Source organism: Lagopus leucura, unplaced genomic scaffold (genome assembly GCF_019238085.1).
Source record: "Lagopus leucura isolate 7727_CA_CO unplaced genomic scaffold, USGS_WTPT01 Super-Scaffold_100002, whole genome shotgun sequence".
Classification (NCBI taxonomy): Eukaryota; Metazoa; Chordata; class Aves; order Galliformes; family Phasianidae; genus Lagopus; species Lagopus leucura.
Genome location: NW_024962263.1, coordinates 61180001 through 61191991, shown reverse-complemented (window position 1 = coordinate 61191991; position 11991 = coordinate 61180001).

Sequence of the window (11991 nt, the reverse complement as noted above, 5' to 3'; positions counted from 1 at the left end):
AGGGAAGGGAAGGGAAGGGAAGGGAAGGGAAGGGAAGGGAAGGGAAGGGAAGGGAAGGGAAGGGCTTCAAATGTTATCTAGTCCAAAAGCTACCTGATTACTAAACAACACATATATTTCTGAATGATCTTTTTTTACCATGATGTCATACTTTTTTAGAGTGATTTAATGGCTAACAGTTTTTACAATTTGACAGTTGTTAAAACAAGCATATATGTTTAAATTGCATACCAATGTTATATTCACATCACTGCAGATGACACAAACTTAAAGTTTCAATAATATCATGGTTTAAGAAAAGTAATTCTGTCCTAGCTAAAAGTAAGGCAAATAATCAAACATCTGAAGAAGCACCTGTCTTATAGACAAAGGCTGAGGGAGCTGGGCTTGTTCAGCCTGGAGGAGAGTAGGCTTTGGGAACACCTCATCATAGCTTTCCAGTATTAAAGTGGGCCTATAATAAAAAGATGGAGACCAGATTTCCATATGATCTGATAGTAATAGTACAGGGATTAATGGCTTCAAACTAAAAGAGAATATTTAAGTTCTACATTATGAAGGAATGCTTCACTATGAGGGTGGAGTATGAGAGCATGTTTGAGGTACCAGATCAGGCTGCCCCTTGAAGCTGCAGATGCCCCATCCCTAGAGATATTCAAGGCCAGGTTGGATGGGGTCCTGAGTAGCCTGATCTAGTGTGTAGCAACCATATCCATGGCAGAAGAGTTGGAACCAGATGATATTTAAGGACCTTTCCATACAAGTCATTCTATTTTCCACAATCTCATAAATAACTTGAGAAACTAATTATGAATAAATTAAACATTAATTCACTTGAACCGTTTCCCATTTGACATCTAACATCTTTCTTTTTTTTTTTTTTTTCTTTTTTTCCCTTTTAAGCTCTCATTTACAGATTTCCTTCTGAACTCTGCCAAATCTACTTTTTGTTAGCTGGGCTGAGCAGCTCAGCAAAATACATGATTCAGAAGACAATTAAAGAGTTGATTCAATTGCTCACACATTGCTGGTAAATTTGAGATGTTGCAGGATACCATAGGTTCCAGTTAGCTCTCCACAACAGTCTAAGTATTTTGCAAGTGCTATATCTTATCTGCCAGACCTATGAAGAATTTCTGGAAATGTTGTACCTTTAAAGAGGGCAGTAGGCATCTATTATGTGAATGACTGAATCATATCCTGCAGTCTATTAACCATATATTGAATACCTCTATACTTTTATTTCTCATGCCAAAAGACCTTTTTAAAAGCACAGTAGAGTTTTAAAATTGGAATTGGAACACAGTCCCCAGTCTGGCTCTAGGAAGCCAAGATATGAAGATATTCTGATTAAGTTGCTGAAGTACCATATATTTATTAGTGTTATAATGTAGCAGAATATGCAAAGCTGTTCAGCACTCAAAAATAAGCAAAGAAATGGTGTCATATGTCTGAGCCCCTGTTATATCACAGCTTTCTTTTATTAGTTATATAAGAGAAATTCTTGGGACAGATATCAATTGTAATCAATAAAAATAAGTAGGTAAGTCTGAAGTCATGTTAGGGCCGGGTGAATCTGATGAATTTGGTGTGTTTATGAGTCTATGTGTTGCTCTCTCTCTAGCAGAGATTGCTGAGTTTGCAATGCTTTGAGAATCAGGAAATAAAGACACCTGGTTACAATTTACCACCATTTTTTTTGGCTGGGCTAAACAGCTAGTCTTGTGATCTTTTATTGCTCTTGAACTCCCTCATTAACTCTTTCAGACACACTTTTTATTGCACTTTTTAAATGCATGACAATATAAGATGTCTGATATTATCACTGATTTATAAGAGCAATCTTTATTATAAGGGAGCAGACACCTCAACTCTCCCATGGTACTATTTTAACTTGTAATAGTATTCCCAGTAAATTAGGCCCAGTCTGTGCATTGTTTAGCATTACATCTTAGGGCTATCAGGAGGTCAGATACAATGGGGCTGTGTACTTACTGCTCCTTCTTCATGCTTTGCTGGGCTTGCAGATTCTCGTTTGAAGATTAAAATCTCCCTGCCTATTGCAACACTTCCTAGTTGACCAGAAAGTCTAGTCATTGCAGTACCACTTTCCAGTATGGTATTTCAAATATAAACTTCAAATTCAATGCTTGCAGCATTCACATCAAAATAAATGGATATTCACTTCAATGGAATATTCAATGGATATTAATTTCTGAAGTGAGATTCTCAGTTACAATATGACAGCTTTACACTACATGTGCAGTTCACAGAGCTTGCGCAACTCCTTCAGCTGCCATTGGAATCTCTGATATTCCTAAAATGTTACAGTAGGGTACAGGCAGGCTTCTTTCCCTTTTCTATTATATAAAATATAAAGAAACCCTAATGCCAACAGGTCACAGTTATCTTTAAAGTATTCAACAATGTATCATGTCCTGGGTTTTAGAAAGGATGTTATTGTGCAAAAGAAATTGTGAGAGGTTTTATAAAACCTTTTGTCTAGATCTGAAGTGGACACAAGTGTCCTAATCCAATCATATTCAGGCAGGCTGTTGTGAAGAATCTGAGTTCATGCTATGGACTACTCAAGAGTTTCCAAGAGGGCAAGTAGTTATACAAAGACTGGGTTGGCTAAAATATATACATGTACTCAGCATGGGACGGTCAAATAATTTCAGAAACCATTACAACAGGCACAGCCAAGGACTAAACCTGTATTTGAGCTCATTGAACTCAGACAAAGGGCTTCCTACAAGGCTAGTGCTATGTGCAATAGCAGAAATGGAGATCATTCTCTAGCTATACTCCTGTTTTAGCAATATGGTCTCCAATTGGGCAAATGGATATTGATGATGTGTGCTTACAAACTGTATCAGGAAATTGTTTTGGGAATGTTTCATGGTTATATACCAATACTTATAAATGAAGTTGCAATTTGCCATTCCGACACTTTTGTGTACATTTATTTATTGGCATACTTGAACCAGTGAGTTCTAAAAGTTGAATACTTTGCGCAATATTGTTCTTTAAATTTCTCATTTATATCTGATTGATTTTTTCTTGTATTGTATCAGGATTAATTTGGAAAAACAGTTTTTCTTTTCTATACGATTCATTATTGAATGTGTATTTTCTGTTCCCTTATGTATTTCCTGAATGAAATACAATTCTTTTCAAAATTTTCATTATTTGCATTATCTTTAGATCCTTTCTTTTTTTCCCTTCCATATTTTGAGATATGAACATCAGAAGTGAACCCAATATTCAAGTGAAACTTTTGTTGTGGCTTCATCTGTCACCCTACACCCATAGGCTATTAAGGTCTGTCAATATTTCTGCTGCTGACCAAAAAACATTCTAGAATTAACAGAAGGCATTCTGACACGTCACTTCACTCAGACACATGTATTTTAATAGTTAGCATTTGCAAGCTGCAATATAAATATAAAAAGGAAATGCTTATAATGTTTCAGGCAAAGAGCAAACCATTTTATCTATCCACATATATGTATACACGGTCTTTTTTTTTTTTTTTTTGAGAAAATAATATTCTTTATCTTCAGTGAAGAAACTGCTAACAGTTTATCAATATATCCTTACAGTTAAATATTCAGTAAGAAGTAAAATGCACTAAGGCCACCCACATTTATTCACTCTCTGGGGAACTCTTCAATTCCACATGAGCTTGTTATAGGCCTCTACAATGAAAGTTTTCTTTCTTACTTTTGATTCAATTTTATAATTACCTCAGAATCATTTGAAGGCCTGTGAACTCCTCATTAAAGAGATTGAGAGTCTTCCTACCAGTAATGATCCTCTGAGTGAGTTATCTGCAGCATCATTAATGGAAAAAAATGGCTTTATTTTGCTGAAATAATTGGAAACATTGGCCATGTGTGATAAAGTTGCATTCCATAATTATTTTGCCACATATGATGTACATCCATTGTTTCCTATTATGCTTGTAAAGACATACTTTCCTATGTTTTATGGAGGTTGCTTCAAAGGGACCTAATCTATATTTAACCAATGCTTTTTACTGAGAATAATTCATTTTCATCAATAGGATGCCTACCGAACAATGTTTAACTCAATTTAAAGCTTATTTAAGTTTCACGAGTGGAATTTATACTGGTTTTATAGCAGAAGTTAAAATTCACAGCTATAGCTCCCTTATCAGACATCCAGTGAAAACATTTGTGCTTGAAGAAGACAGACACACCTAACCTGTCCACTGCTTTTTCTCTCTATTGCTCTGCCCAAGACACTGTACTCAAAATTACTGAATACTGTTTTCTTAATTCTTCCATTAAGAAATTTAATTGTTTATTTTCAAATTCAGACACATTCATATTATCAAGTCTGTGGTACTGGAAATGTCACTCCATTGAGCAAAGTCCTCAAAGATTATGCTCACAGTTTGGCTCATGTAGAATTAGAATGTGTGCTTAATTCTTGTAAAACTATCTTTCTTCATCAGTTAATGGATTTTCCGGCAGTCATTTAGATGATATAGTAAATGGGTAAATGTAAAAGGTTGACCAAATCCAGTCATTTAAACTCCTTAAAAAGATATACAGAAGAAGCTATGAGTCTGACAATTGTTATATTAAGAACAAATATTGTGATGAGAGTTAAAATATATTCAAAATATATCTAAAAGTTAAAAGTATGATTGCATTTACCACTCACTAGGTGCAGGAATAAAAAACTGCAACAGTTTTGAGCAAGAGGCAGAGCAACATAGCACATTCTGTTTATGTATATCCCTAACTGCTTCAAACGTGGTTAAATGACAGCTTCTCTTTTCCCTTGTTTCCTCCTTCTCCACGTTGTGATTTCCAGTAGAAGGTCATCATGGTGAATACATTGGATATGAGCTCGGAACCAGTATTTTAATTGATCAACTCAAACATCTCTCACTATTGCACATAGTATCTTTCCATTTGGCCACTCCCAATCTCACTTGTTCTCAGTTTTTCTCAACTGATTTTTCATGTCTTTGCCTGCTTGTCCAATCTGAAAACTCAGTTTTCTGATGTCCCCTCCTCACTTACATTCATTCAGTGCACGGCAATCATAGCCGTATTTATGTTTGAACTATGCACTGTCTGCTTCTTCCAGGTGATGACTCCATATGACAACTGCTGTTGGGCTATTATTACAGGAATCTTGCAGAACTGCCATTTTAAAGAGTGCTTTATTTAATCCTTTTCAAAGGAGTCTTGCAATCTGTAGGCAAACCAAATGATAGATTTACCGGTATACTTTACAGTATACTGGTAAACCTTGCATCTGAAAGCATGATTTACTATACTGTATACAGAAAAAAAATCATACAGTATAAGATTCTAGAACAGAACCATTAAAAGTCATCTAGTCCAGTTGCCCTGCAATGAAAAGGGACATGTACAGCTTGATCAAGAGCTCAGAGCCCTGTCCAGCCTGACCTTGAATGTCTCTAGGGATGGGGCATTCACCACCTCTTTGGGCAACCTGTTCCAGAGCCTCAACACCCTTATTGTAAATAATTTTTCCTTATATCCAATCAAAATCTCCCCTCTTTTAGTTTGAAAGCATTTCCCCGTGACCTATCACAACAGCCCCTGCTGAAGAGCCTATCCTTTCTTATAGTCCTTGCAGCTCCCCTTTTAGATACCGAAAGGCTGCTGTTTACCCTCAATGTAATTGTACTTCATGTTGTTTAATACTGTCACAGCTTTTGAATTATTTTCAGATTTTACATATGTATCTGTACTGATGTGACTAATGTCTCATTCAGTTGTGTATGTTTCTCCAAGTCACTGATAAAAGGACATGATACAGTAACAAAAGAAGGTCTGATCTGAACGGAATTCTTCTGGCAACAGTGCTCAAAGGATGATTATTTATTTTAAATTGATCAGCAAAACAGACTTTAGTCTTTCTATTCTTTCTTTAATTGATTTTGAATATTAGATTTTATGTTAAATTCCTCCTAGAAGTGCGTATACAGCACCATGATTGCATTTATCAAGCGCATTAATTAAATTATGCATCTTGTTGCATTAGTAATTTTTTCCCTAAAAGAATATTAAGTATCTTGCTGGAAGTTCAGAAAAATAAAATTTTTACCATTACCAAAAAAAAAAAAAAAAAAAAAAAAAAAAAAAAAAAAAAAAAAGCCCAATTAAAAAATGACTGTATTTGCTTATTAAAACTGTCATACAGATATTTTTATTTTTCATGTTTACACTAATAACAGGTATATCTTAAGACTCAGTTTTTACCACATAGAAGTTTATTTTCTGGAGTACTAATAACAGTTACAATTTAGGAAGGAAAAAAAAATCTTTTTGCTGGTCAATTTTGAGGTTTCACCTTAGGGCAAGTCTGGCATTAATGTGTTTTTCATCCCTAGCTTTGCCCTAGCTGGGACCCACTGCATGAACTAAAGTCACTTTTTGAAAGTCAAAATCAGGCAAAACATTCATTTATTTTCATGCTATTTTAACATGTGCCTAGCAGAAATGATGAAGTCAGGAAAAAGTAGCCTCAAATCCACCAGTGAGGCCCCTTAAAGTACATTTGTTTGCGTACTTTGGCTTTATGAAAATAAGTTTTAAAACAACATTTACAGAACAAAAGCAATCTGAGCTGCAGTTAAGCAAGATACACAGGGTTGCAGCTGACATTTTCTAGTACAATGCATTTAATTCTCACATAGTAGGTGTTGTTGATGGATATGCCATAGATCAGCACTTCTTGAAGCTTAGAAGTATTGAAACTGGAATACTCCTGTGTTCCTCATGCCAAATCTGATGTTATATTTAGAGGTGCTCATCATGTGTAAGGCGAAGTTGTAAAGGTTCTGAAATTAATGCTCTTGCCTTTTAACCCCCTGTGACGTTGTAATTATCTGGATATATAATATAGGAGATATTTTAGAATAAATATTGGCCATTAATTTCTCATTAGATTACTGCCTGTCAGGGCTAACCACAATCCAAACAACACAAAAGCCATGGATTTTGGCACTCAGATGCAGGAAATATGAGAGCAGTTAAATTTGACAGGGTTCAATAATTATAACAGGGTTATTAAAAGGTTCAGTAATTATAAAAGAAAAACACATATATTTCTTAAGAAGAAATATATGTTTTGCTAGATAGTAATGTGCATGATATTCAACAAAAATTTTATAAGTACACAGGATTATACATGGTTTCTGAATATGGGTTTTAAAAAAAATCTCCAATGTAACCTTTGGACAAAGCTCCAGTGATTAGAAACAGTACTGTGGATTTAGACAATTCTTTTATTTGCCTTCTAGAATAACACACGGCATCCTCAGATCTCTAATTCTGTGGGGGTAAAGATACTTCTTCAGCATGTTATGGAATCGAGTTCTAAATGCAGCTCAGGCAGAGATACTTCAAAATAAATTTACAGTTTTTCACGTTGTCAGGAACTGGAAAGAAGACACTAAGACTCAGCACGAAATTGAACTATCAAATATATTCTTGCACACAGGCAGAGTCTATGTTACACAAACCACGCATTGCAAAAATTCCGTCCCAGCAAGAGGTGGGATTTCATTATGGTTGGATGGGTTGCTTGGCAAGTAAAATGTCATTCCCAAATCTTCCAAAATCTTAGTACTACTTAGCACCTTCTTGTGAAATATTGCCCTCAATGTTCAGCTGAGTGTTCCAAGGTCTTTGTGGATAGATAATCTGTGGCTATTTTTCCAACTCAGAAGGTTCCACTTTCTCAAGTAAATGCCAAAATACACAGAAAATTACCTTTCTAAAATAAAGCATGCATATTTGATACACAACAAACATCAAGAATAATTTTCTTACCTAACATGTTAGAAAAAATGAATCCCTGATTGTGCAAAATTCAGCACCAAAATAACCAAAATTTGTTTCAAGAAAACTATAGAAGTTTACAAGGAATACTGCAGTGCTTGGCACTTTGATGGTCTCTCAATCATGTACTTCAATCACTAATTATAATGTTGGAAGATGAGTAGTGCAGGGATTACTGGATAGTATCACATTATGCCTTATGTATGCTTACATAGTGCCCAGCAGTTCTAACATGTAATCACATTTTATAGGTATGCAAACTGAAAGAACTTCAGTAAGTTAATTGCTTGTACAGGTCAGAGACCAGAACTCAAGAATTCCTGCAGCTTTGGCATGTGCACTATCATATATCCTCTCCCAGAGTGCTTTGGTTGTTAAAAGGTAATCATTAATATCTGAGACCAAGCTTGTTTGAATTGTTTTCTAGCTACAAACATTTGTAGAATGTTAGACTTCATACTCCTAAAAGTTGTAACTTTTCACTCTTTATTTGCTTATGTATATTTTTAATAGACATGGCATTCAAATCTTGCATCTTACATTATTCTCATTTCAGTGATGCAAGATCTTGAATCTTGGGGGGGAAGGAAAATATCCTCACTCAACACCATTCACTTTCCTAATTTTATGTATAGTATTTGCTAAGCTGGGAGGCACCTGGGACAAGGAATATTTTTTAAGTTATGTGTCTTGGTCATCTGGTCATCTTAGGCTGCTTAGATTATCTTTTTCCCATTTGGAAATAATGATGCCCACTCCAAGTACATTAAACACCTTAAAACTCATGTCCCATTTCCACAGCAAGTATCATTTTAATGAAAAATCCCTGCAGGCAGATGCCCTCAATCTTAATCACCTCCCATCCCTTTCTAACACAGATATCTTACATCCATGAGTCTTCCCATGAGATGATTTACTGTGCATAAAATTCCACTTTAATGTAAAATTTTACTAATGTAAATTATGCTGCTAACCATCTAAATGCCAGCTATCCAAAACTTGGTATTTTGGATGCAGTAAGCTATCTGGTTTGAATGTCCAACCATAGTGGGTATTGTTAAAGCTTTCACATACAATCACTGTATATTTCTATGAATTTAATTATTTAGTTAATAGTGGCTGTTGTAAATAAATATGGTATCAAAACATTTTCAGAAGGTCTACAGGTGTCCAGAGTTATTTTTTTCCCCATTTCTGGATGATTTAGTGAATTGTCCTAAATATTACAGTTAGTAGCATTAGTTGGAATATCATTAATACAAAGCAATAGGCAACTGCTGTTGCAACTGTTAGAATAAAATTCTTTCTGGGTATATGTAGACTGTAACTCAACATAAGGTACATCTATAGCAGCAAATAAATAACAAATTAAAAAAAAAATTAATAACTCAGTGTTGAACCAATGCAATTAAAAATGTATACATCTAGCATACTATTGAAAGAAAGTTAATTGCATTTCCCTAAATACAAAAGATTGGAGCAGAAATTGTGAATTAGCTATGGCTGACAATTAGCAAAGGCTCTACTTTCAATGTTGACATCCCTCCTGCTATGGGGAGCAGAATGGGAACAAACTTAAATATTTGATCATCCATCAATCCATAAGACTACCAAATTAAGTCTTTATTTCTGAAAGATAGCATAAAATGAAGCTGTAGAACTGCAACCTCTATATCCTGCAGCATTGCATTTTTCTGCTTGTATATTCTGCCCCATTTTCTACCTCTGGTAGGTCAGTCTTCTGTCATATCTTATAGTCCAACATCTTCTTCCTATTTTTGTACAGGACATGGCAAAATGGCTAGTAAGTACAGCTCCTTAACAATGAATACTGTGCCTGTCAAGAAAACTACTGAATGTCTTAGACAGGTTATGTGTAAGTTATTTAAAAGGTAACTGTATAGATATGAAGTAGTCAATACACTGAATTCATAAAGCTTGCTCAATCTAATCTTATTGATAAAAATCATGGCCATAGATAATGCTACAATTCAAGTTGCAGAAAGTAAAACAAATTGAGATAGATTTTTTTCTACTGTGTAGAAAAATATTTTAAAAATGAAAATACAAGGAATTAATTTTGATAACTTAATTAGGTGAAACCTGGCATGCCAGAATCTTTGCTTTTAAACAGCTGTATTCTGGACTGGTTTTTGGTTTTAGTTTTTTTTGAAAGGAGTACATTTTATTCACAAGCCAGTATGATGAGATCCCTTTCACTTGCTTTAATTATCCTGTAAATACAAATTTAAGTGAATAGTTAGGAAGATGAATCAGTTACAGGTAAAAACACTCTATAAGGATTATTTGTGGTACTTTTCCATGTTCTTGGCTTCAGTTTCATATTGGAAGTGGTGAAACTTGCTATGTTCCAGTCACAATGTTTATTCTATCCACAGAAATAAGAGGATGCACTTCATATAATGCTATTAAATTTAACCTTGGAAGCAATATTGTAACAACAATAATATATACTGTAATATATGTAATACACAATATATGCTGTAATAGAAATAATAATATTTAAAGAATAGCAGAAGTAATAAATGAGATGTCAGTTTGCATTTTGACAGTTTAAAATAATGTGCTAGATCATAATGACATTTGTACTACCCTCAAAATAATATGTAAATATACAGAACCAAATTCCAGACTCTAAGAATACATTTAAGCAAAAATATTTTACTGTATCAACTACAGAAGAATGTTTCCTTGACCGAAGTGCCAGAAGAATTCATGTGCCAGATCTGGAAACCTTGGACATGAGAAGTTCTTCCTTCAAAGAGCAAGAATGAGTACCACAGAGGTCACAGTTAAGACCTGAGTTCTGACAGTTTCTCTTACTGTTCTCAGAGGTCTTCAATGAAAATATGTTCTGATATTATAGAATCCTACTACAATAGAATAACTTAGAAACTAATGTTTCAACTCCCTCCCTTGGGAGCTATCCACTAGGTCAGGCTGCTCAGATATTCAAATTGGCCTTGAACATCCCCAGGGATGGGGCATCCATAGCTTCTCTGGACAGCCTGTGCCAGTGCTCCACCATTCTCTGAGTGAAGAACATCTTCCTAACATCTAATCCAGATCTCCCCTCTTGTAGTTTAAAGCCATTCCTTCTTGTCCTATCACTGTCAGACCATATATAAAGTCAGTTCCCCTCCTGATTATAAACTTCCCTCAAGTATTGGAAGAATCTTTTTCAACTCATGACACTATATGAGACAGACTGCAGTTCTTCTGAATCTTCTAGACTTGGTCTGAAAATTTCTGCAATTTCAATTCTCACTTCGTGTGTAATTCTTCACAGCTGATTTTAAATCATCAAAAGTTATTTCTGTTAAAATACACATGTAACTTTAGATGGTTACAATATATTAATGCACAACTTCTGACTCTCCATCAAACTGGGATAAATTTTATCTGCTGCTCTATTATGCCACCTTTTTACTTACTTGCAAGTTGACAGTAAATAGATTCACTCCGAATTCCTTATGAAAACAAAACCTTGAGAACAAAACCTCAAAATAATATTGTTTATGTTATATGCTCTGTAGTTTGATTTTGATCTGCTTTTGTTTGTTGTTGTTGTTTTTTTTAATTATAATTGTATCTAGCTTTTCATCATATTACCTGTGAAACATATTTTTGTCAAAAAATATTTAAATTTACAAACACAGACACATCATGATTTATTAGAAAATTATTTCCCCATTAATCTCATGGAAATTGTCTCTAATTCATAGTTTAAACTCAAGAGTGTGCTTTATTTTTTATTCATGTTTTTCACATACATTCTTGTACATAATACACAAAAACTTGTGTGCACATGCACATAAAATTTGACTTACAGGATGGAGGTGATTTCAGGTTTCTGCATCTTATGTATCATATATGTGCACCATTTCTTGGACTTTTTTTAACCTGAGCGCACAGCAATCTCAAACTAAATTGATTAACCTGAAAGAAAATGAAGAGATAGCAGAGAAACCCTCAGAGACGGAAGGTACAGTACTCACTAGCCTGTGCTCAGTGTGCCCAGAACGTGAGCTATCACTACTCTGTGGTATTATGAGGCCTACATCTAAAGTAATGCCTCCTATTTTATTACTTTGGACCACAATGTCAGAGGCAG